The sequence below is a fragment of the Alligator mississippiensis genome, chromosome 5 (assembly GCF_030867095.1).
Source record: "Alligator mississippiensis isolate rAllMis1 chromosome 5, rAllMis1, whole genome shotgun sequence".
NCBI classification, from domain to species: domain Eukaryota; kingdom Metazoa; phylum Chordata; order Crocodylia; family Alligatoridae; genus Alligator; species Alligator mississippiensis.
This window is the reverse complement of record NC_081828.1, coordinates 171,163,774-171,189,120: the sequence shown is the minus strand read 5'-3', so window position 1 is coordinate 171,189,120 and position 25,347 is coordinate 171,163,774. Positions and strand designations below refer to the sequence as shown.

The 25,347-nt window shown below is 44.9% G+C and overlaps 1 protein-coding gene across 3 annotated transcripts in view; it reads right to left on the bottom strand.

The window, feature by feature from the left end:
- Positions 1-22,918: 22,918 nt before the first annotated feature.
- Positions 22,919-25,347, bottom strand: part of COL28A1 (collagen type XXVIII alpha 1 chain) — a 189,983-nt gene continuing 187,554 nt past the window's right edge. For all 3 annotated transcript variants that reach the window (XM_019498073.2, XM_019498072.2, XM_059728975.1), the window contains one exon: positions 22,919-23,746. The gene's annotated coding sequence lies outside the window, so the exon portion shown is untranslated. The remainder of the gene's footprint in view (positions 23,747-25,347) is intronic.

The following is a 25,347-nucleotide window of genomic DNA, read 5'->3' as shown; positions in this document are numbered from 1 at the left end:
GGATTTTATATACTTAATTCTGATTAATTCAATAGACATCCAGAAAGCTTTGATTTGTACTCTTGGTTTTACATTTGATATTTGCTATGTATACTCGGAATCTGATGATTCTTCATTGGCATGCTAATTTTTTGAGTAATTTTTGGCATATCTTCAACAACTCTTACAAATGCTCTTTTAGTTGGAAATTCTTAGGACATCCACAAAGCTTTTGCCTATTCAGTATTTTAAAGTGTATAAGCCATTGCAACTTCTGTTTTTTACAGATGTCTACTGTTTTTCCTATCATTGTGCTTCATAGAAATAAAGGAACAAACAGATTTTCTCTTGCCTTTATACAGACTTGTTCTAGTTTCCTTGGCTTCTTTGTCCAAGATATTTCCCAGGCCAAAGAAAAAAACCCCTTCCTTTTAATACATGCTTCCCATATACCCTCCCACCATATTTCTTATTCTGTTTCTCTCTAAAGAAATTACATTCTTTCTCATGCCAGATATGCAACTCCTCTTGCCAGTTATCTTATCTGCTTCATTGGTGTGTAGAAGTATTTCTGCACCTAACAAGAGAATCTCGTAAATCTTCAGGGCCCTGCTTTTTCATGTACTTGTCTTTGTTCTTTTTAACAACTTTTTTTTTCTATAAAGTGATTCCTTGTTGCTGACTGAAATATTTTACAAACAGAATCCATTTGCTAATGGAAAGTCTGTAAAAGTGGAAACCTGAAGCAAAATAAGACAAATGACTCCCTCCCCTCCCCCGCCCCCAGCCCAGTGGTCTCCAACCTTTTTATGGTGAAGGTCACAAAATCATTGGATGCAGGTATCATGGTGGATGTAGTCTTTCTGAACTTCAAGAAGGCCTTTGACACTGTCTCCTACCCCATTCTCATTAAAAAGCTACGTGACTGTGGCATTGATGCCTACACAGTCAGATGGATTGCAAATTGGCTGAGAGTTCATACTCAGAGAGTGGTGGTGGATGGGTCATTTTCAACCTGGAGGGAAGTGGGCAGTGGGGCCCCCAGGGCTTGGTCCTTGGGCCCACACTGTTCAATTTCTTTATTAGTGACTTGGACGATGGGGTGAAAAGCAGCCTGTTTAAATTCACAGGACGACACCAAGATTTGGGGTGAGGTGGGCACACTAGAAGAGAAGGACAGACACAAAACTGTGGGGAGAAGTGGACATGCCGGAGGGCAGGGAACAGCTACAACCTGTCCTGGACAGGTTGGACAAGTGGGCAGAAAACAACAGAATGCAATTCAACAAGGAGAAATGCAAAGTGCTGCACCTAGGGAGGAAAAATGTCCAGCATACCTACTGCCTAGGAAATGACCTGCTTAGTGGCATGGAAGCGGAAAGGGATCTTGGAGTCCTAGTGGACTCCAAGATGAACATGAGTCGGCAGTGTGACGAAGCCATCAGAAAAGCTAATGGCACTTTATCGTGCATCAGCAGATGCATGACGAACAGATCCAAGGAGGTGATACTTCCCCTCTATTGGGCGCTGGTCAGACCGCAGTTGGAGTACTGCATGCAGTTTTGGGCACCGCACTTCAAGAGAGATGTGGATAACCTGAAGAGGGTCCAGAGAAGGGCCACTCATATGGTTAAGGGCTTGCAGGCCAAGCCCTATGAGGAGACACTAGAGAACCTGGACCTTTTCAGCTTCCGCAAGAGAAGGTTGAGAGGTGACCTTGTGGCTGCCTATAAGTTCATCACGGGGGCACAGAAGGGAATTGGTGAGGTTTTATTCACCAAGGCGCCCCCGGGGGTTACAAGAAATAATGGCCACAAGCTAGCAGAGAGCAGATTTAGACTAGACATTAGGAAGAACTTCTTCACAGTTAGAGTGGCCAAGGTCTGGTACGGGCTCCCAAGGGAGGTGGTGCTCTCCCCTACCCTGGGGGACTTCAAGAGGAGGTTAGATAAGCATCTAGTTGGGGTCATCTAAACCCAGCACTCTTTCCTGCCTATGCAGGGGGTCGGACTCGATGATCTATTGAGGTCCCTTCTGACCCTAACATCTATGAATCTATGAATCTGGACAGGTTACAGGAGTGGGCAAATGAAAATAGCATTGGATTCAATACTGACAAGTGCAGGGTGCTGCACTTGGGCAGTAGGAACCAGCAGCATACCTATAGGCTGGGGAACTCCCTTTTCGAAAGCACGGTGGCAAAAAGAGATCTTGGAGTCATTACTGACTCCAAGATGAACATGGCCCGACAATGCGAGAACACGGTCAGAAGGGCTAACCATACCTTGTCCTGCATCCACAGATGCATCACAAGCAGGGCCAAGGAGGTGATCCTCCCCCTCTATGTGACACTGGTCAGGCCCTAGCTGGAGTACTGCATCCAGTTCTGGGCGCCACACTTCAGGAGGGTTGTGGACAGCATTGAGAGGAGGGCCACTCACATGATCAGGGGGCAGCAGGGCAGACCCTATGAGGAGAGGCTGCGGGACCTTAACCTGTTCAACCTTCACAAGAGAAGTCTGAGGGGGGACCTGGTGGCCATCTATAAACTTACTAGGGGGGACCAGTGGGGTTTGGGAGAGACCTTGTTCCTCTGAGCTCCTCCTGGAGTAACAAGGAATAACGGCCATAAGTTGCTAGAGAGTAGGTTTAGATTAGACATTAGAAGGCACTACTTCACAGTCAGGGCAGCTAGGATCTGGAACCAACTTCCAAGGGAAGTGGTGATGGCTCCTACCCTAGAGGTCTTTAAGAGGAGGCTCGACATTTACCTGGCTGGGGTCATTTGAGCCCAGTTTTCTCTCCTGCCCAGGGCAGGGGGTTGGACTAGAAGATCTACAAGGTCCCTTCCAACCCTACATCTACATCTACTACATCACTTTCTGGAACTAAAGGTCACCCCAGGATCTACTGCACCCCCCCTGCCTCATGCCCTATGTGCCCCTGGATCACAGAGTGTCCCAGACCTGGCTGGGCCGGGGCCTAATCTCACTTCTGTGCTATGGCTGCACTGAGCTGTGCCTGCCCAGGCAGCCAGAAGAATGTTGTGTTGGGCTCTGGCCTGGCTGGGTCTGGAAGTCTCTGCGGCCCAGGGGCGTGTGGTTGGGGGGGGGGGGGAAGCTCCCTCTGCTAGGCGCAGCCCAGTGGATGCCCCAGGGACCCATGCCCTCCACCTGTGCTCGGAACAAGGTGGCTACTGCTGCAGGCTGCCCACTGCACCCTGAGCACAGGTGGGGGGGCACAGGGCCCCAGGGCCTCTGCCAGGCTGCACCCAGTAGCAGGAGCCCCTCTCCCCCATGCCCCTGGACAACCAGATCTTCTCAGACCTTGCTGAACCAGAGCTGCCCCCACATGAGTCCCCGCTGCTGTGCTGAGCCAAGCCACGTCTACACGTGGCCACCCGCAGCAGGACTCAAGGTGCAGTGGCAGCAGCCTCTGCCATTTCCATCCCCACAGAGATGGGGAGGGAGCCCCCTGTGCCCCTGGAGGAGCACCCTCTGGCTCCAATCCTCCCACCACCCAGCCAGGCTGGCGCCCCACTTACTTTCCCCTGCTTCTGACTGGGCTGCATGGTCAGCCGCTCCCCACGGGGGCCTCAATCTGGCCCCTACTCCATCCCTCCACCACAGATTGACCTGCTGGGGGCAGCGCGTGTGGTCATGCCCAACCCAGGATCTACCAAAAGAGGCTCCAGGATCTACCTGTCAATCAGGATCCTGGGGTTGGTGATCACTGCCCTAGCCTCTGCTACAAGATCCACAAGCAGTGAAGCCTATAATGTGCTTTCAGCTTGTTGAGTCTCTAGTATGGTCATACAAAGCAAATGCAGCACCCTACAAAAAGCAGGTGTTCCTATATTCCCTGGCAGACAAGGTTCCTTGGGTGAATCTGATATCTTTTATTAGACCAACCCAAATAGTTGGAGAATAGTTATTAAGCAAGCTTTCGGGTTCAAAAACCCTTCGTCAGGCTAAGGGAGTTTCAGCAGTTGGTGTGTGCTCTTCTTGGATGGAATGAAAAGTAAAGAAGCCAGAGGCTGGGCTGGTATGCATACAAGACAGGTAGTCAGTGAAAATGTAGATTGAGGAGTCAATGGGTGAGAGACAGGCGGGGCGGGGGAAGGGGGTGGGGAGAGAGAAGGGGGATGAAAGTGGAGAGATACCTGGGGAGTCAGATGTCAGGCAGGTTATAATGTGTCATAAATCCAATGTCTATATTTAGTCCATAATTTTTAGTATCCATGAGGTTGATGAAATGGAGCTCATAGGCTCGTCTCTGGGAAGTGTTGTGTAAGTTTCCTTTAAGGATCAGGACTGAGAGATTGGAGAGAGAGTGGTTTTCTTGTGAGAAATGTGCCCCCACCAGTAATTGAGTGTTTCTGTCTTTGATAGATTTCCGGTGTGCGTTCATTCTGGTGCGCAGTTCTTGTTTGATCTCTCCTACATATTTTCCATCAGGGCATTTGGTGCACTGGATGAGATATATTACATTTCTGGAGGTGCAGCTGTAAGATCCAGGGATGCTGATGGCTCTGTTGCGGGGTGTAGTAATAGTGGGGGTGGTGGAGATGTGTTGGCAGGTTTTGTATTTCTTGTCATGGCACGGTCTGGATCCTTTTGGTGTGTTCTGGGCTTGAGGAAGTTTGCTTCTGGTGATGAGGTTGGCGAGGTTTGGTGCTTGTTTGAAGGCTAGGATGGGTGGCTCTGGGAAGATCTTTTAAAGAATAGGGTCTCTGTCTAGTATGGGTTGCAGTTGTTTGAGGATTTTCTGTAGAGGTTCAAGGGAGGGGTGATACGTCATAACCAGTGCTGTGCGATTTGTGGGTGTTTTTCTTCTGTACTGCAGCAGTTCTTCACGTGGTATCCGGGTGGCTCTTTCAAACGTGCGATCTACCTCTCTGGAGGAGTGTCCTTGCTGGGTGAAAGCCTTTTTAAGATTGGTGAGGTGGTGATCCCGGGTGTTCTCTTCAGTACAGATGCGGTGGTATCTGAGGGCTTGGCTGTATATCACAGCTTTTTTGGTGTGTTTAGGGTGATTGCTAGTTCTGTGCAGACAAGTATGTTGGTCTGTGGGTTTCTTGTATACTGTGGTCTGTATTTTATCATTCTGGATACTGATCATCGTGTCTGAAAAGGAGATGCTGGTGCTGGAGTATTCTAGAGAAAGTTGGATGGAGGGATGGTGATTGTTGAATTTCTGATGAGCATTAGCAATAGCTACACAGCATGATTTTAAACAGGCTTATCTTCATCTATAGTAGGTGACAATGAGAGTAGAGAGTAAACTCCATGGGGTGCTAGAAAGCAACCTTCTTTTGTCTCCTGTGTTTTCAGGTGAATCTCAAATGTTCAATGCACCAGACTACTGCAGGCAGGTGAAGTATGCCCTTGTTTGTCCTATCAAAAGTGGTTCTAACCCCTGAACTTTGATTACAGGAGGGGTTGATATTACAAAATTAACTCCCCTAATTTTTAGGGCTGTTAAAATGCTGCTGGAGTGGCACATTGCTATATAACCAGACAGATGCCTACAAATATCCTAGTCACTTGATCAAAACATTTTTCAGAGGGCAAGTCAACATCTAAAAAGGAAATTGCTAGGGAATTCCACAGTGAAGAACATTATATGCTACGTTTTGAGGCAGATATAATGCAGCTGCCTTAAGGCAGTGGTTGGCATATTTCGGTAAGCACACCTAAGATGCAGAACTTACTGGTGTATGACCAATGTGCTTTTACAAGGTGGCTACATTCCATCCACTTAGAGATGTAGTGTGAGGATGTGCCTCACTACAGCACTCCCTACTACCATTATTTAGGGACACAAACATGCCAGTGTGAGTGTGTGTGATTTTCTTGAAGGTGATTTTGTTTTTATTTGAGTAAGGCTTTCTACTTACTGTGGCAAAAAAAGCAAATTTTATTTATTATAATTTCATTTAAAATAAAGGTAAATCTTACAGCAAATGAAACTAATTTGATTATGTATGAAATGGTAAGATGAGTCAAATGAATAATTCAAAAATTAAAATGTGCACTCTGTCTTAGTAATGGCAAAGGGTCAAGGAACTGAGCAATATTTTCATCAGAACAACACAGCTTCTAGAGTTCAGTGAAGAAGTTTCATTTTTTGGTATGAAAAATTGTGCAAGGAAAAAGTAGAATTACTTTGGTTTTTCCTAGCAAATTGTTGTCCATATAGTATAAAAAGGCAAACATGGGGATTTACCTCAAAAGCTTACAGTGAAGCCTCAAAGGCTTACAGTCCCACACACTAACTTTTTGAGGTGTTTTCTCCCTACATCTTAATCACTTGTAGTACTATCTGACCTTCCTGGCAGCATGCACTGCAGCAGATAGTGCAACATACCATTGCCTTGATAGTGAAGATAATCCTTCCTGCCCCTCTGTGGGGTTCCCTGGAGAGAGCTGTTCAACTAAATTGGATGCAGCCCATCCACTGTATGTGACAGTTTTCCTGTAGTGTTTGCACCATTCAGGGAAGTGCTAACTCAGTGTTTTTGGGTAACTAGAGTTCACTTTAGTGGATATTTTTTCAGAGTCTCTTTACTGTGAATATTAAAAAAATAAATGTGTTAATAATGATGTCCCTTTGTTTTATATAATACATCTAAATCTAAGCCTGGGTGGCACCTTGAATAACACTGTTTCTTTACAATAGCAGCCGCTGGATAGACCACTATGTGGCAGAAGTAAGCTTATATTGTTTATTAAAGTGAAAAAGACAGGTAGAAATACTTCAGTTCACAGAAAATTCCCAGCATCCCCTGCAGCAGTGGCTCCTTCTGGCTGCTGCTGCTGGACCCAGTCCCACTGTCTGGGCACCCCAAACCATCTGCCCTGCACTCACCACCGGGGGCAGGACCTGCACAGGCAGGGCACAGGGCCAGGCGGTGGGCAGGACCAGGGATCTTGGAGCAGTGACAGCATGGGGCTGAGGCAGAGCTGTGATCTTCTACCCACATGGCCCTGCAGCAAGCGCAGGTTCTGTAGGCAGAGGCATGCAGCGAGTGGATCACAGCTCTACCCAGCCCAGGCCCCATGCTGTCACCCCACCCACCCCCAAGATCCAAGCCCTGGCCCCAGAGCAGCTCCCCACCCAGATGCACACCCTGCCCATAGGTCTCCCCCTACATTGGCAGCATGGGGATGGGGCCAGGGCAGAGCCCCAGTTCTGTGGCTCCATGCTGTCACACCCCATGCTCCCAGGGTCTCCTTGGAGACTGGCTGGGAGTCCCATGGGCAAGTGTTGGGGAAAATTCATGCCTTTTTCAACCAAATCTTGAAGCTGGCCTAAACAACCGCTTTTCCTCCAATTTCTCCCCAAAAGGTAGGGCGGATCTTGGCCCTGTCCGTATCTGTCACTGGTTTAATTAAAAATCAGTAAGAGGAAGGCTTGTGGCACACAAATGAAATGGTTTATTAAAGAAACACAAAATAACCACTACTCTGTTAGTAATAAACATATAAAAAACAACAGTAATAGCAGTAACAATTAACACTAAGTATAAATTCTATAAATCCTATAACCAGGACAAAGGGATAGCAATCACAAGAGATATTTATTGGGCCACCACCATCGTCAGCTCTGTCTGCCTCTTCAGACCCAGTGCCAGGGTTTACCTTACCCTATTACTGGTCACTGGTCTTTTACAAGGGTATATGACAGAAAGATAGCCCACAAAAGTATCCCTAGTATCCCTTCCCAAGGTATGGGGGAATACTCACCAAGTACTCAGTGAGGCCGCTACCAAAGCCCTTATGCACCTGGCAGGAAAAATGTCAGGGAGCCAACCTCTGACTGAGTATAGTGGTGTGCTGAGGAGTGGCCTCCGACTGTTCCAGGGATCCTTGCTCCTCGCAGAGGACCCAGGTTCTGTGGAGGATCTATACCCACTCACACAAGCTATCACTCTCTCTTGGTCTCCTCAATCACTGTCTCTCTATCAGTCCTTACATGCCCTTTCACAAGTGTACCCTCGCCAACACATAGAACACCAGCCACACACGCACACACCAAGCCCCACTCACTCACTCAGCTTCTGTCAATCAAAGCCTTTTATAGGGGTAGTGCACTCAGCACGCCAGGGCACGTGGGTGTGTGCACAGCACTCTAGTCATTATATCTAAGGGTGTCGTAAGGAAAATTACCAAACTTAGGACCAGCATGATGTCATTCATCCTACTTACAGTCTCGCCTGTGAATGACCTTATTAACTCGAACTGTCCCGGTCCCATAGCCTAACATGAGCCAGCTACAAGCATTGTAATTTGCTCTCAACACAGGGGCTGTTGGGAAATGGAGTCCAGCTTCCAGCTGGATCTGCCATTTTACCCACCCTGATCTAAAATTATTTCCTTAGTCATTAATAATATAATTTCCAAATTTTATCTATGATTAACTCTGTGGAGGTCTTTATGCCCACATATCTGTTTTTCTCCATTGAAAGGAACGTCACACGGAAAGGGGCTCATGATCAGTCCAATTAATATTTATTCCAAGTTTAAGAAGTTATTTTGGAATTTATTCTTATGATATAAAATGACTTTTAGTCTCCCCTAATCCTAAAATGGATTATGGCTAATACTCGTATTACTTCTTCAAGTAGCAGGAGGAATAATGAACAACCTGGTATTACACTCCACGTTATCTGGGGAAAAAAGGAAGATGTTTTTCCATTGATTAACCAAGTTACCTGCAAGGCAATGACATACGTAAAATATATTTGAAATATATGTACACTGTGAGCGGGATAATCAATCTTATCCTCATCTCTCCTTTAGACTCACCTGCCATGACTTGGATGAAAGAGAAAAGAAAGGAGGTTACTGCTTTTTCATTGTTCTTGGATAAAATAATGCCACCCTGGTGTCAATTGCTCACAGTATAAGTTTTATTTCCAGCTTAACAGGGGTGAGATAACAATGTCCTTGCCAATTATTTCATTGGAGAAGGTAATTGGAGTTACAATCAGGAAATGCTCAGATTAAGTACTTAATAAGGATTCTTCGCCGCTAATTACCTCATAAGCGGCAAGCGCTCTCCATGTTCCTCATTCTTCGTGGGTGCATGGCCCTGGGAGTACTCTCTAGCTACTCCCTCTCACAATCAGTTTCTTTGCTCCCAGTTACCACAATCCACTGGGCTTCAGACCCTAACCCTAACCCCTTTCTTTCACTAAGGGGCACAATCCCTTCTTCTTAAAAGTCCTGGCGGATCCGCCGCCTGGTGTCTCCGCCTTTGCCCACACTCATCGGCACAGGTGAGTTTACCGGCAGGATAATCTCCCTTGCTGCTGTCCTGCTGCGTCCCTCAGAGATTTGCCACCTGACATCTCCATTTTTCTCTTTTTTCTCACATATGTCAACACAGCAGGATTCCCAAGAAGGTAATCCTCTCTGCTCCTGATTTGTCGCGTACCTCAGGGCTTCACTCTTCCCGGAAACAATCCAAATCTCCAATAAGTCTTCTTCTTTCCCTCCGGAACTTCATCACTCCTCACTTCTTCTGGTGTCCAAAGACAATCAGTCTTTCTTTCATCACCGGTTTTATGCCTCACTTGGCTGGCTAATCACCCTTATCATGTCTCAAGGGTTCATCGTCGGGTCAGCCTGACCCGATCTCATCTAAGTAACAGGGCTCTTACCTGAGTCCCTGTTACACACACACGTACAAAATCTCCCATATTAGTTTTGTATAGTATAGCTTCCATATAAGACCACTCCACCATTTCAAGAGCCTTATCAGTCTCTACAGTTATCATTAATAATACTATATTTCTTGTCTAGGGAATTCTGTTTAGTAGGGTTAAACTGAAGGGTTTTTGTTTGTAATGACAAACCTTGCCTGCCCAGTGCCTGCAGTGAATGATAAAATCCTTTCCAATTGTAATGCCATATTTATACTAAGTTCAGAAGACCAATCCAACCCAAGGGTTGTAAGAGGGTTGTAAGAAATCTCACCCAAGCAATGGCATTAGCATATTATAAACAATTGTTTGTCTTTTGCAGGTGGAAACATATCTTTGTGGAACAAACTAATCCTGTAACTTCATACAGCTTCCTTTTATGGTTAATTAGCTTACACCATATAATCTAGTAGAATTAGCTCAATCTCATTTGTGTTTATTAAAAAAAAAAGAGAATATCCAGAAAAAGCACAATATCTGGCATACAAATTACTTTTATTGGTGACCTTTCAGAGGAAGTAACAGCAGAAGTAGACCTTCAGCAGACAATTTGTAACCAAAGTTAGAAAAACCACACTAAATTTAATTTTAGGCAGTTAGACCCTTATCATTACAAAGTAGTAAGCCTGACTACTTAATCTAACTCTAACAAGCTTTACCCTAATAATTAGGCCAGCTAAACTAGGCATCTCATATTAACAGTTCTTTGCATCCACATTGATTGACACAGGCCTACATGAGGCATGTTGGTTAGAGTCTTCATCTTGCTTCAATACAATTACAATTGCTTCCTGTATATCAAGAAAAGTTATTGTTGCTATAAAAGCTTTGCTAAAATGTATTCAAAGTGTGTATTAATAGGTGACCTTTAAAGCTTCTGTCAGTAATTGGTGCCAAAATCTGCTGGTCACAGATTTATACAGTATAAAGCCATAGTGGATTGATAGAACATATATATATATTCTAATATTATAAAAGACTTAGTCTGTCTGTCTGTCTGTCTGTTTGTAATGCTTTATTCGCACTCTGATTGGCATTACAACATTGTACAACTGAAACAGCCAATCAGAGTGCTCCACAAGCATTTGACAGGAGATGGCACGGTGGAGAGCTGCCATGACAGCAAAGCGGCAGTGAGGACCGTTTGGAGGGTGGGGAAGGTGCGGCCAGCAATGCTGGCCTCACCTACACAGCCCCTGTCCCTTCAAGTGATGCCAAGGATGAGAAGTGGGGGTGGGGCGGGACACGGGGGGGGGTGGAGCTGCCGGGCCCTGACAAAAGGGGGTAGGGAGGTGTAATAGTAAGAGCTTTGCTAATGCTAATAGCAAGAGTTCTGCATGCTGATTCCATAGTAGGCTGGCAAAATGGCACGTAGCCTCCTGCTCTGTGAGTGTGACCGAACCATGAACCTAGATAGTAGAATGTTGTAATGCAGTGGAGTGTGGCAAACACCAGCTGTGTTGGATCACGACTCATTCCCAAATTCTTAGCTTGAGATAACCAAATCCCTAGCTTGAGATAACATTATTTACTCCAGACTATATAAACTGTACCTTCTTGAGTTACAAGGGGTTCCTCAGCTCTGGCAAAAGTTCTGACTTGTGCAGAGCCCCAGCGCAGGCTATCGCATCCCTGGGATTGGGACACTCCAGGGCCAGGGGGACTATGTGGGGTGGCGGCTGCCACCGAGGGCCGATGTGAAGTGACTGTCCTGTCTGCTCTGTGCTATCGCCTGCCTCTGCAAGTATCCTTAAATAAAGCTTTGCAAGGTTGAGAACAACTGTGAGTATGTCCTTTGTTCAAGCGCGGGGAATCTTCTGAACCCAGTAGTTCATTATAAGACAGGAGGGAAAAGGAGGAGGGGAATAGGCCACTGCCACCACCGCTGTGCCCCGACAACAGCCCCGAAAAGGCGGGGGGGGGGTGAGGTGGGAAATCAGGCCTGGCCCTGAAGCAGCAGGGCAAGGGTCGGGGGAGAGGGCCCATTCATCCCCTTCCCCGAGCAGGGAGAAGTGGGGGTGGGGCCAAATGTGGAACTTTAATGCAGGACTCTATAATATTCTAATATTATAAAAGTTTTACTCTGTGGGTCCGTAATGCTTTATTCACACTCTGGTTGTCTGAGAGAGTGCTCCAAGAGCATTCTGGACAGGAGGCGGTGGTGGAGTGCTGCCATGATGGCAGGGACAGAGCAGGGAGGTGAGGCTAGTGGTGCTGGCCTCACCCCCACCCCACTTTGCCCCTTGGAAGTAGCTGTGGTGACTGGGGTCCAGGCCCACTCCACCAAGGTGGGAAGGAGGAGAGCAGCCTGGGCCCAATGCGGCCAGGGGGAGGGGAGGAGTGGGCCTGGGCCCACTGAGGTGGGGAGGGGGATGGAGAAGCAAGCCCGGGCCTAACGCAGTGGGGGTGGGGGGGAGCCGGGCCGAAGGTGAGTTTGGTGGGGAATAGGCCCAGACAAGGTGGGGATGGGCAAGGGGCTCCATTTCCCACTCCCCCATAGTCCCCATATTCTCATGTTTAAAATAACAGGTTTCACTTTGAAAAGACTGTAGCAAGTAGTGTATAAGGAGAGATATATGACTAGAAAGGCTATCTGAATAGAAAGACTACTTTAGTTAGTCCATAAGGTGCTGATCTACTATGCCTTCTATTCAACTTCACATTAACACAGCTAACTAACTATATCTATTCACTTTGAAAGTCATCTTGGAGTCTTTTGTGTTTGTTTTTATCTTTTGATATACTGTGTTAAATCTTTATATTATGACTCCAGTCCTGTTATGCTGAGAGGTGTCAAATGTCTAGTTGAATTGAAGTGTATCTTGAGAGGAGGAAAAGTCTGGAGAGGAGGCCGCTCCATGCACTGAACAGACTGGAGGAGGCAAGTTGACCCGGAAGAAGAGACGCCGAGTGTTTGTCATAAGTGACTCCATCCTGAGAGGTACAGAGGGTCCCATCTGTCACCAGGATCCCTTGACACGCGAGGTCTCCTGTCTGCCCAGAGCGAGGATTCAGGATGTGATGGAGATGATCCCAGGCATTATCCAGCCCACTGATTACTACCCCATGGTACTAATTCATGTGGGCACTAATGATGCATCTAGGAGAAACCCAGATAATCTGATGAAGGACTACCATGCTCTGGGAGGCAAGCTGAAGGAGACAGGGGCACAGGTGGACTTCTCAGCTGTCCTTCCAGTGAGTGGATGTAGACGACGCCATGAAACCTGCATCAGAGAGGTCAATTTACGCCTTCGGGAATGGTGTCTCAAGCCAGGCTTCGGCTTCTTGGACCATGACTCATACTTCAAGACAAGAGACATGCTCAGGTGGGATGGGCTTCACCTCTCCCCCAAAGGTAAGCATGTGTTCTCTTTCAGGTTGGCTGATCTCCTCCGGTGGGCTTTAAACTAGGCTCATTGGGGGAAGGGGAGGATGAGGTCGGAGGGAGCCTTGGAACACCAAACCAAGCATCGCCCAGAAGAATAGCCCAGCCAAGACTGATGATGAGCACAAGAAATACCCAGGTAAGAGTCCCGGTTAGTCCTGGGATTGGGGGGGGCGGTGCATATACCTTCAGGAGGCCTTAAATGCCTATACACTAATGCTCATAGTATGGGGAACAAGCAGGAGGAATTTGCCCTCCTGCTAGCTAACACAAACCCAGACATAGTGGGGCTCACCGAAATGTGCTGGGCTCCAACATATGACTGGGTGGTGAACATCAAGGGCTATAGGCTGTACAGGAGGGATAGAAGAGGGAGGAAAGGTGAGCGTGTGGTGCTCTATGTCAAAGAACAATTCACATCCTCAATGAGCAGCACTGGGTCAGAGGAGGGACAAACTGAAGTGCTCTGGGTCAGAATACAAGGGGGTCAGGGGGAAAGGGACTTAATGGTGGGGGTCTACTACAGACCACCCAACCAGGGGGAAGAGCTAGACTGGGAATTCTCAGGTCAGCTCGCGGAGGCAGTTAAGTCAAGGGATGTGGTCATCATGGGTGACCTAAACTATCCAGACATTTGCTGGGAAGAGCAGTCAGCCAGGTCTGACCACTCACATAGGTTCCTAGCCATGTTACAGGACCTCCATCTAACCCAGGAGGTGCGCAGTCCCACCAGGGGAAATGCTTTGTTAGACCTGGTCCTGGCCACAAGTGACGACCTGGTGGGGGGACTGCAGGTGCTTGATCACCTGGGTGATAGCGATCATCACCTATTGAAATTCACTATCCAGTGCAGGGTGGCAAAGGCCTGCAGCAAGACAGCAGCCCTGGACTTCAGGAGGGCAAATTTCAATGAGCTATGGAGACTAGTCGGGAAGGCACTGAGGTCCCGGAGGGGTGGGAAGTTGGGAGTCCAAGACGAGTGGTTGTTCCTGAAGGAGATGATCCTCCAAGCCCAAAAGGTGACAAGCCCAACACGGATCAAAGGGGGCAAGAGTTCTCAAAAGCCCCCATGGATCACCAAAAGCATCCAGGTATGTCTCAAAGCTAAGAAGGAGGCATACACCCAATGGAAGGGAGAGGCCATCACCAGGGAGGACTATACCTCCGTTGCTCGGGATTGTAGGGGGGCTGTTAGGAAGGCCAAGGCGGAGATGGAACTGGGACTAGCTACCCGGATCAAGGATAACAAGAAATCATTTTTTTAAATACATAGCAGGTAAAAGAAGGTTCCAGGTAACGTGGGGCCTCTGCAGGACATGCTTGGAAATCTGGTGGTCTCACCAGATGACAAAGCTAACTTGTTTAACAATTTCTTTGCCTCCATTTTTCTGAGCAGGGACTAGGTCATCCCCTCCACTGGGATCCCCGATGGTCCCAGGGAAGGCACAGCCAGGCCCGGGGTCAGAGAGGACCTAGTAAGGGAACTTCTGGTGGGACTGGACGTGTTAAGTATACATTAAAATTTGCTTTAATCTAACTAATTATGTTAACGAATTTGACTACATAAAAGGGAAGTGCACAGTTATCACTTATATAGTAGAGAAAAGTTATCAAAGGGAAAGGTGAGAGGTAAGTTTATAATAAGCTATAAAATCAATGTGTCTAGTAAGTTCATGGTTTTGGTGCTCAGTTGAGTTATTAACTTCTGTTTTGAAAGTGATGTTTAGGTTTCATGTGAGGAAAAGGACTGTGAAGTCTAAGATGGGGTGGTGATTTTTGTAAAAAGTCTTTCCCACTGGGGATTAGCAGGGATCCTGGTTTTCTCTCTTAAAAAATTGCAAGTTCTCTGATAAAAAATATGAAATTCTCTGATTAAAACCCCCAAAATCTGCATTTTCCTGCAATTAAAATGAAACACAGCTATATATATTTATATATAGGTATCAGTTGAACACAAGGTTTTGTTGACATATTTACAATTTTAAAGTAATTTGGAAGCCTACCAATGCCTTAATCACTGCAATAAAATTAATTCTATACATGGCACTGAGCAGCCTTGATATTCTGGTGTCCTGCCTCTGCCGGTGCCCCTGACTCCCCACCCACAGCCCCCTGGCTCTGCTAGTGCTCCTCACTCCTGACCCATAACCCCGTGGCCCTGCCAATGCTCTTCACTCCCCAGCCACAGCCCACAGCCCCCCATCCCCACTGCCCTGCCAGAGAGGGGCCCCAGCTGCCAGGGCTATGGGGCCAGGTCCACAGGCCCCTATACCCCCACAGCAGTGCCCAAGCCCTGGTTGCCTCTCAAGCTGCTGCAACCATAGCAGAGCATGGAGCCTGGCTCCCCCTCCCCCAGAGGTAGCATGGCCAGTGCAGAGCGCATGTGGGGGGTGAATGTGGGCTGGCAGCTTCAGGCTTGAGGCTCCATGTCCTGCTGCCCCCCCTCCAGGGACCTCTGCAATTCAGCAGGCAGGACCTGGCACAGCAGAGCAGAGTGAGGCAGGGTGGAGAGACTCGGTGCCACTGCTAGGAGCCCCATGCTGCCATGTGAGGTATCCCCTGCCCTCCTGGCAGCAGCGGGGGGCACAACTGCATGCCACCACCCCTGCTGCTGCCAGACAGGCAGGGGGCACCTCACAATGGCAGCACGGGGTTCCTGGTGGCAGTACCAAGCCTCCCTGCCCCACTCTGCCACACTGGGTCCCACCAGCTGAGCGCAGAGGCCACAAGGGGGAGGGCAGCAGGGCATGGAGTCTGGATCTTGCAGTGGCCAGCCCACATCTGACCCCACCCCATGCATGAATCTGTGGGGCATGTCCCCAGGAGTGTGTTCAGTGGCAGGGAGCCAATCCCACCATGGCCCCCCAGATAAGCTACCTGCAACTCTGTCCCACTCCCAAGCTGGGTCCTGTGGCCGGACCTTCCTACCCCACCCTCAAACCCCAAGTCCCAGGCCCTATGCACTGCCCTAGCTGGCCAGTACCCCCAGCCTTAGCCCTGCCCAACTCCCTCCCTCACTATGGGGGCCTCAATCTCCACCCCCCAGACTTACCTGTGGAGAGCTATGGGACCTGCTCTCCATGCTGCCTGGCTGCCATGTGCATATGTGTATGCACATGCACATGGTGCCCACTGCCTGATTGCCTTCCTCCTGCTCCCCCAGCCCCTTGCAGGCTGGAACTCTATCAGCCTGTAAGCAGAAACCCATCATTTCCTGCATTTTTCTCCTTTAAAGGAGAAAATGTGTTTTTCTCCTTAAAATGAGAAAATCCACATTTTTCTGTGTTTTTTTATGATGAATGGAAAACCTTAATCCCTGGTGCTCATGCTTTTTTGTTCCTTATCATTTTTCTGCAGGAGTTTGTTCTGGAGCATAGTAGTGATTTGGCTCTACCCACCTAGCTTTCAGGATGGTATTTGGTGCAATGATCACTTGCTGTAATAAGCAGGTGTAGGAGCCACAGTTTCTGATGGCTTTGAGGAGAGGTATATGTATTGGCCAGGTCTAAATCCATTTGGTATTTGGCAAAAACAGTTTCTTTCTAATTATGAGTTTGGCAAGATCAGGGGCTGTTTGCAAGTCACAAGGTAGGATCTGGAAAATTTCTTTCAAGGCATGATCTTCAAGAATGGGTTGTAATTGCTTGGTCATTCTTATAGGTTCCAAAGGGCCCAACTGGGGAGTGGGGTGCTTTGTAACAAGAAGAGGTACCTAGTTGATGGGTTTTATTTTTCTGTTGTACAGCTACTCCTTGCTTAACGTCATAGTTACATTCTTGAAAAAAGCAACTTTAAGTGAAACAATGCAAAGTGAATCCAACTACATGTTAGTAGTTATCTACTAGCAGGTGGCGGCCAAACAACATTATAAGCAAACCTTATACAACTTTAAATGAGTATGTTCTCTAATAGATCAGTAACGTACTAACAAAACAACGTTAACCAGGACAACATTAAGTGAGAAGTACTTGTACTAAGTGCAGGATCTTCTGGTGATTTATTTGAAGACAGAGTTTGTCTCCCTGGAGGGGTATCCTGGTAGGGCAAAGTTAAGCTGCTCTCCAGTTTAATTTGAGGAGCAGCTGGATAGTCTTATCTTAAACACATCAAGAAAAATACTGTAGGCTGTAACCAAATTCTCAGATGCCACCATATCTGAAAAATACTCAGAACATCCCCCTTCTCTTCTAAGAGAAATACTGAGTGCCTGGTTTCTGCACATTTATATAATGCAATTGATTGTAACAGAAAATCTCATCCCAACAGAGACAGTTCACTGAGCAACATTAGAGCTGGAGAAGCAATCTTCAGAATGTGGTCCCTTTTAATAAATGTCCCTCACAACCTCAGAACAAGTTACCCATGGCTCTCCAGCTGTGGAAAAACAAGTCACTCTTCCAGATCAGCAATTGAATGCATAGGTGGTTCCAATGACAGAGGCAGGTGTTGCTGGAATGTCTCTCTGACAGTGGGCTGATGCAGTTTATCCTAGAAGCATTTGCTTTTGGAAATGTCTACCTGATATTCAAAGTGCCCATCAGCAAACTTTTCAGAGTTATACTGGACAGCCCTTGGAACTTCCATCCAATGTCAACTTCAGTACAAAATACAGTTCGATCATGATTTTTGTGAAGGTCTCAATGATCTTTAAAATATCTTCAAGGCTTGGGGACTGTGCAAAACAACATCCTTTCCAATTCAAGTTTTGATTATTGGACATATGTGAGTTTCAGATAATACAAACATTTGAATATTCTGAGCTCAGAGAACAGGGTTTGCCTATAGTTTTAAAATGTGTTTACTACAAATGCACTACTGCAAAGTCTGCACTGCTGCAAATTCTGCTATTGGTCAGGAGTTCGTATTGGCCCACCTCATAAAACTGCAGAGGCATTTTTAGTCGGGAAGAAGTCACATCCGGAAAAACTGCTAGAAGCTGGAAGTTTCCTAGTTTGGCTCTACACAGAAATACTTGTCTTGACATCTATAAGCAACAAAATTTACACAGGAACTGGAAGAAAAACAATTAGTCTTAAATCTTTCCATGCCCAGTTCACCCTGTGTGGATATGCACTCCCACTTCCAATGAGAGATCCCTCATAACTAGGCTAAGTGGCAGGCAAAGTGAAGGGATTCTTCACCCATCCTCTTGAAGCTGGGTTGCTGAAGTATTTAATAATCATAAGACCAGAAGTAAAGCAAGCAAGAGATAATATACCTTTGTAGCCACTGACTGACAATCCTCAGGGAGAGAAGGAGTCCTTAGTTGTGGTCCTTGCTCCTGGCATGGCTTTATGCCTTTTACATTACAGTCATTTGCTGAAAAACAGCAGTCTTGAGTCAAGGACTCCAATTCCTCCTCTCCTCTTTCCTCTGTTGTTTTGAAATTAGGTGCCTACACTCCACCTAAATCCCATTTAGAGAACCAATTTGAATATGGTCCTTAATGTCTTTCTAATTTTCAGAAAACATTCACTCCATTTACTTCTTTCTATCCTGTTATATTTTGGCTACTACCGGGGGTCTCCCATTATAAACCATCAATTTAGACTCTTATAATGGGTAAGGTAGTATCCTAATTATATAATGGAGAGAATATGTCAGCACTTGAGATTTCAACTTTAGAAAAATTAGGATTTTAAAATGTCAAGGGTATACTTTAGTCAAGCATAGGAATAACATTTCATTGATTTAATGGATATGTATATACATAAATGAGAGAGTACATGACTTAATTTACACTGTCCTCTTTCCCTCTTACAAAAGTGTATTCATTTAGAATGTATAAATTAATCATTGTGGCCTGCCAGTTCATTTGGTGTCAAATTTCCATTTAAATTAGAAGGCTGTGTTATGGATTTCTGTATGTCTTTATGATATTATGAGTCATGAATAGTTGCACGATCAGATCCATTAGAAGCAGCAGCCTTGGCTTATGTAGTCAGTGCTCAAGCCTTCGCTAGATAATTATATTCTTTACATAGTCATTTCTGTGCACCATGAAGAGTTAAACATTTTAATTTAACCATTAACACTGCTTCACCTGTGCTGGCTATAAAAGCTGTGGTATAGTCTATGGATTTTATGCTTTAACCTGAATGATACTTGTGGTCTTTTATCATAATGGTTCTTCATTATTCCATGAAAACAACAGTCTCCAAAAAGATTCTATACAAAGCAGTAAAATCCATATGCAATTTCTGGTTTTAATTATATGATTTTTAGAGTGCTTTTTGCTTTGTTTAGTTTGTGTGTCAGCTTGATATCAAATGGATATAAGATATGAATATTTATACTTCCTTGTCAATTTCTATAATTGACAAAGGATGTGATCCCGATTTGTATGGGGCCATCTGAAAATGGTGATACTCAAATAAAGAGCTTTATCACAGACTTCATCTGCCTCCAGTAAACTGTTAAGCTATGTTCCCTTCCTCTCTCTAGCAATCCTAAGAAGATTTTTGGAAACCTACTAAAAAATAAGTAGAACTATAGCTTTTAGATCCAGGCTGATACTACACCCACCTTGCCAGCAACACTGTATGAGAATACCTAGGAGCTGTGTCAAACATACGTTGTATGGAAAAGCTAGGGGTTCTCCTTCCCTCCAGTATATATCTGGGAGAAAGCCATGAGATATCTTGCCACAGTTATCTTGTTTTTGGTATGTAAGCTAGCTAAATTGGAGGTAGCTAGTATCTACACAGCACAGCATTGTTAATCCTGGATATAAAGTGATATCTGTCTTCACTGTGGTGCTGAAAGATCAGGTTTCAACCATTGCTGATGTATTTGACAGGCTTATTGTTTACAGCACATGCATTAGAATTTCTGTTTTATCCTTTTCCTTTTAGAAGGGTATGGAAAACTCTTAGAAAATTGCATTCAAACATATTAAAACGCAAAGTCAAATACTCAGCTACTGGGGAACCAGCAAAGTTAACACGGTTTCCCTTGTAACCTTGATTTTGCGCTGCTATATGCATGCACTGTGATAATACTTTGATTGTATATTTTATTTTCCTTAGGGCCCATTCCTCAATCAGTCTCCAGGTTATATTCACCAGGGGACAGAATCAGGGTGGCTTGATTGGTGACCATCAGCTCTGGATTTTCCTAACCTTCAGGTACTTGACTTTGTGGCTTACAGTGAGAAACTCTGTTAATGAGATCTGAAGGAAAATACAAAGAAAATCTTATCCTTACTTTCTTAATCTTGCATGATGGTGCTGCCCTAATACCTTTTCTCCACATTTTACAGGTGCCCAATTTCTCTTCCTCTTACTTTGCTATATTTTTACATCAATGTATATAAAGGGAGATAGACATTTTGCTAACTTTATTTAAGATTTTGAAGCATAATCCAAATGTTTTGCCTCAAGCAACAGAGCCACAAATAATTGAAAAAGATAACCCCAACCAGAGGAACTGCAAGATAACTATTTGCTAAACTAGGAAAGATTAATTAGATTTACAAGTTTTGGGGGTTAATTTTTATTATGATTTTTTACATGAAACTGGACACTTTCTCATTTCAATAAGCAATGCTCACCTGCAGTAACCTATCAAAATCTGACCACATTTATTTAAACTATGATAATAGGCAGCTTGTTATTATTCATTCCTTTTCTTTGTACTGAATAATAGAGGCTCCAGTTGATCACATAATGGGTGTCAGCATTGTTAGTAAAAATGGTTCTGCAATAGTGATTCTGAGAGAGAAAAATTAATTAAAATTTTGATAAAAGCATTAAGTTGGGTCTGTTAAATATTGGATAGTGCTTGGTATTTCAGTCTGCATTGTACCTGTCTGGAAATATAAAATTAAATGTGCAGCAGTGTTTTGACCAGGGGACAAAACTTGCTAGTTACATCTCTACTTGAATAGCACAGCTAGCCTTGGCAGGATTTGATTTTCATCGCTAAACATTGGTAAACGTTGATTTCACTTCACACTCACAGACCAACAGAAAAATGTTTTTATTGGTAATAACTGAAAACTATAGAAAGGATACGTAAGAAAAAAATCTGGATGGGGGTAAGGAAGTCTGGGACAGGGGGTAGAGCACATGCGCGTGCACACATGCACACGGAGTCTACAGCAGGTGGGGTGTGGAGAGCCCTGGCTGCACCAACCACATACTGCTCCTTTGGCAGCAGTTCAGGCAGCCACTGTAAGAGCTGGGGGTTATGCTAGGAGGGCTGTGTTGGAAGGGGGTTGGCTAGAAACCGCCTGCCGGTGACAGGGCATGGAGGAGGGGATGCTGCTGAGAGGTCCCACTGCTGAGGTGCAGAACTGTTGGCACTATGCCCAGGTCCCAGTCAGGGATTCAGTGCCAAACTCCCACTAAGCTCAGCTCTGCCCCTGCATGCTTGTGGCATGGTACATATGGGCGCCCCCATGCTGCCCAGAGGGGCCGGTGGATGTGGCCATCAAGAGGCCGCCTCTCCGCTCGTGACCGCCAGGCAGGGCTTGCCTCCTAAGACGCCGTGGGGAGCTGCTTCCCACCCCAGTTTGAGTAGCCACTACCTCCTGGTACAGCACGGGACTCAGGGTGTTCAGTGGCATTTGGCAGCCAGGAGTCCCCAGTGAGCCTCCACCAGTAGCAAGTGCCTCTGACTGCCCCAGCCTGCAGACCCTAGCCCAGTCCCTGCCCCTGCACTCTGCTCTGTGAGAACAAAAGCTACAGCCTGGTAGGAATATACTACCAAATGAGCAGAATGAGTTAAAGAAGGTATGCTTTATAGATATATGGATATTTACTTTTTATGTTTTGACATGTGATTTTTATAAAGCTTATAAAAGTATAGTCATTACTAAATTGTCTGCCCCCTACAGCCCTAATTCTGCACAATCATGAACATTTACATCCATAAAAATCTTAATAAATGCTTTAAAAATAAAGATTGATTTTTAGCTGTCAAAATAGAAATTGATTTCTGCCCAAATACAACTAATACATTATTATATTTGTATCTCTGTACTGGATATAGTGCTGCTTTCTCTACTATGTCTCTATCCAGTTGTGGTAGATGGCGTTTACTTTCTTCATTATTTTAGCTTTATTTCTTCATTATTCTAAAGGTAAACTTTATTGACTATTTGGATTATTGCATTTGTTGATAACAGTCCTCTGGGTTTTTTAATACCTATATACAAACTCTATTTGCATGCATCAAAGATCAGCTTTCATACCATGTTAAGCAATTTAAAACTGGAGATCTCTAATATTAAGAGAAAAAAAACACAGGAGAGTGGAGAATATATTTTCTAAGATACCTTTCTTTAGTGGCATTTGGAAGGTAACTGATTAACAAGTGAGTTTGTCATAGGTAGATCATCTCTGGGAATAAGAATAATTCAGTATTCAGTCCCATATACTGTTTTATCTCCTTGGTGAGAAACTGTCAAACTGGGCTAACTGAAATGGTGGTCTGTGATTTGGACCTTTGCCTAGTAAGGAGTGATGAATGGTGATTTTAGGCTTTCCCTATATTTTGAATATTCAGTTTGAGACATCTTAACAGGACTCCATTTTCAAAAACTGATGAGCTTCTGCCCTCTGAAAATCACGTTGCATCAAATTGTTTCACCTGGGTGCACAAAATCCTTAGTCTTCTTGAAAATCAGATATGCTAAGCATTTCTTAGAAACCTGAAAAAACGAGTTTGCAGAATATCCATTGTAAATATTAATAGTCCTTTAATGTCTAAAGGGTTATGTAAGACGAACTTGAAACTGTGTAAGCAGTTGCTTTGTATTCCTTTCGTTGTGTGAAATATTACCATAAGTATGAAAACACAAATAGTTTATTTGTGAAGAAACAATGACACAACACTAGTTTATCAATTGTTGCTTTTCATTTTAATGAGATACTCATCTGTTTTAGCTTATACAATGGCTTCATGTAAGGTTAGGTCTAAACGAATTGTGCTAGAGAGGTAAAAATGTCTGTACATCTTTCAGTGCTTTTTCCCTTTTAATTGCTGTATAGTGTACACTACAGTGATTTTTTTCCCCCATTTTAGTCTTATACCCAAGGGCCCTGAGAAATCTAAATGTACTGAGTAGCTCAAAGGAGCTGAAGAATCCTGTACATATTATCATAACTATGAAATGAAAGGAACTGACAGAGGTTACGATACAAACTGATAAAACTATGCTTGTGTTAAATTCAAAAGTGTAGAAAAGAAACATTAATTTATTATGCCCATGGTTTTTAAACTCCCAAGAGATAAATGGAATTTTTTCATTTGCTAGTTTAAGTGCTGGGCCAGGAATGCCATTTCAAGCACCACTTATTTCTGCTTAAAACTGCAGCATATTGTATTTTTTCGGTAGAATAACAGGTTTCAGTTGTTAAATGTTGAGTATTAATTCTTTTCCCCTTATTTTTCTAATAATGGAATATGAGGATTTATGCGTACAATAAATTTGGAAGGAAAAATAGCTCATCTATATGTGGTTTAAGCTTTAATTACTATAATGAACTAAATAACTATATGCTATATAGGTGTGCACCTACAATTAGTGGGAACAGTAAAATTTGAAAAGCACCAAAAAGCAGGTCAACAATAACCATGCTAGCACATCATTTGGATTTTTAAGTGTTCTCTCCTGTACATATACCAGATACCTTCAGCTTCAGCAGTCCCAACTGACAGTTGTTCTAGAAAGAAATATAAAAAGTATCTTTACATAGCTTGAAGAAATGTACTTACTGCAATTTAAAGACACCTTTGTAGAAAAGACCTAATACAATATATTTTCTATGATTTTTAATAAGAAGAAACTGTTCTAGATTCACAGACAAAAATGAAGACATCCTTTCTGATACCCAGATAAGAGTAGAGCTGTTGTTTTGTTTGATATTCAATCATCTAATGAATAAGATGTGTCCATTAAATTGTTTAACTCTTGACATTTAGGCCACGCACAACAAAGTGTTATTTTTTACGTGGGTTGGATATTCGGGAGATACCCACGATATCAGTCTATTTAGAGACAAGTATTATAGAAACAGCTATAGAAGTGAAAAGATAGAAAAGTAGAATCTTATTTCTTCTATTGGAAGGATGGGTGGTCGTCTTTTTCTACCTCTACCTGAAGGCCAGATATCAGGGCTGTGCAGAATTTTGGCAGCCGTTTTGTTTCAGAAGAGTTTCAGGCCGTTTTGGTGCCCAAAATACCAAATCTGAATCGAAATGGAAGGTTCAGAAACATCTCCAAAATGAAACAAGGCATCCAAAACATTTTGGAAAAGTTTCTGAAAATTTCAGAGTTTCAGAGCTGGGCTTGTAGGGAATCAGCTGTATGCTGCTGCCCTGCCACGTGACTTGGCTCCGCAAGGAGCAGAAATCCATGCCAGGGGTCTCCTCACCACTACTGCCCGCCCTGGCAATGCAGGGCTGCATGTGGGCAGCAGCAGCGAGGAGACCCTGGCATGGATCTCTGCTCCCTGCGAAGCCAGGTCACGTGGCAGGGAAGTGCTGGTCCCTGCCACACAACCTGACTCTGCAGGGAGCAGAGATCCACACCAGGGTCTCTTGGCCACCGCTGCCTGACCTGCACAGCCCCACATCATTGGGGCAGTATGGGGTGGGCAGCAGCAGTGAAGAGGCCCACTGTGCAGCTCTCTGCTCCCTGTGGAGCTGAGTCATGTGGCAGGGACTAGCAGGCTTGCTCACCACACTGTGCTGCTTCCCTGCCCCATGACCCAGCGTGACAGGGATTAAAAATCCATGTGGGGGTCTCCTGACCTGCAAAGAGGGCAAAGGCCCTCCCCTGGACAAGTCATCCACATCTCTGTCCTCCTCTCCCCTGGGGCCCTGCAGCCCCTGGCCCTGCAGCCCTGCCCGGCTGGGTAGGGCTGTGCGAAGCTTCCCTTGCAGACTGTTCGAAACAGATTCGGCAGAAACAAAACAGGGCAGAGATCCAAAACACCACAACAAATCACTGTCCTCCAAAATAGTTGAATATGAAACCAAATCAAAACATAGCCATTTCGCACAGCCCTACCAGATGTGTAGTTTTACTATTTATGTGTGCACTGTATCAGAGAGCATTTGTGAGGCATGTAAACTCTTTGGTGGCCCAGACACTTTTGGGCTAGAAACAGATATTACACAAACTGGTTTAAGTGATAAAGCTAAGAAACTCGTTTAAATCTGTAACAGAACAGATGTTCAGTGCATATAAACCAGTTTGAAAATGGCTGAAACCAGTTCAAGATAAAACTGGTTGAATGTAGTATCAGACTTAACTGATTTG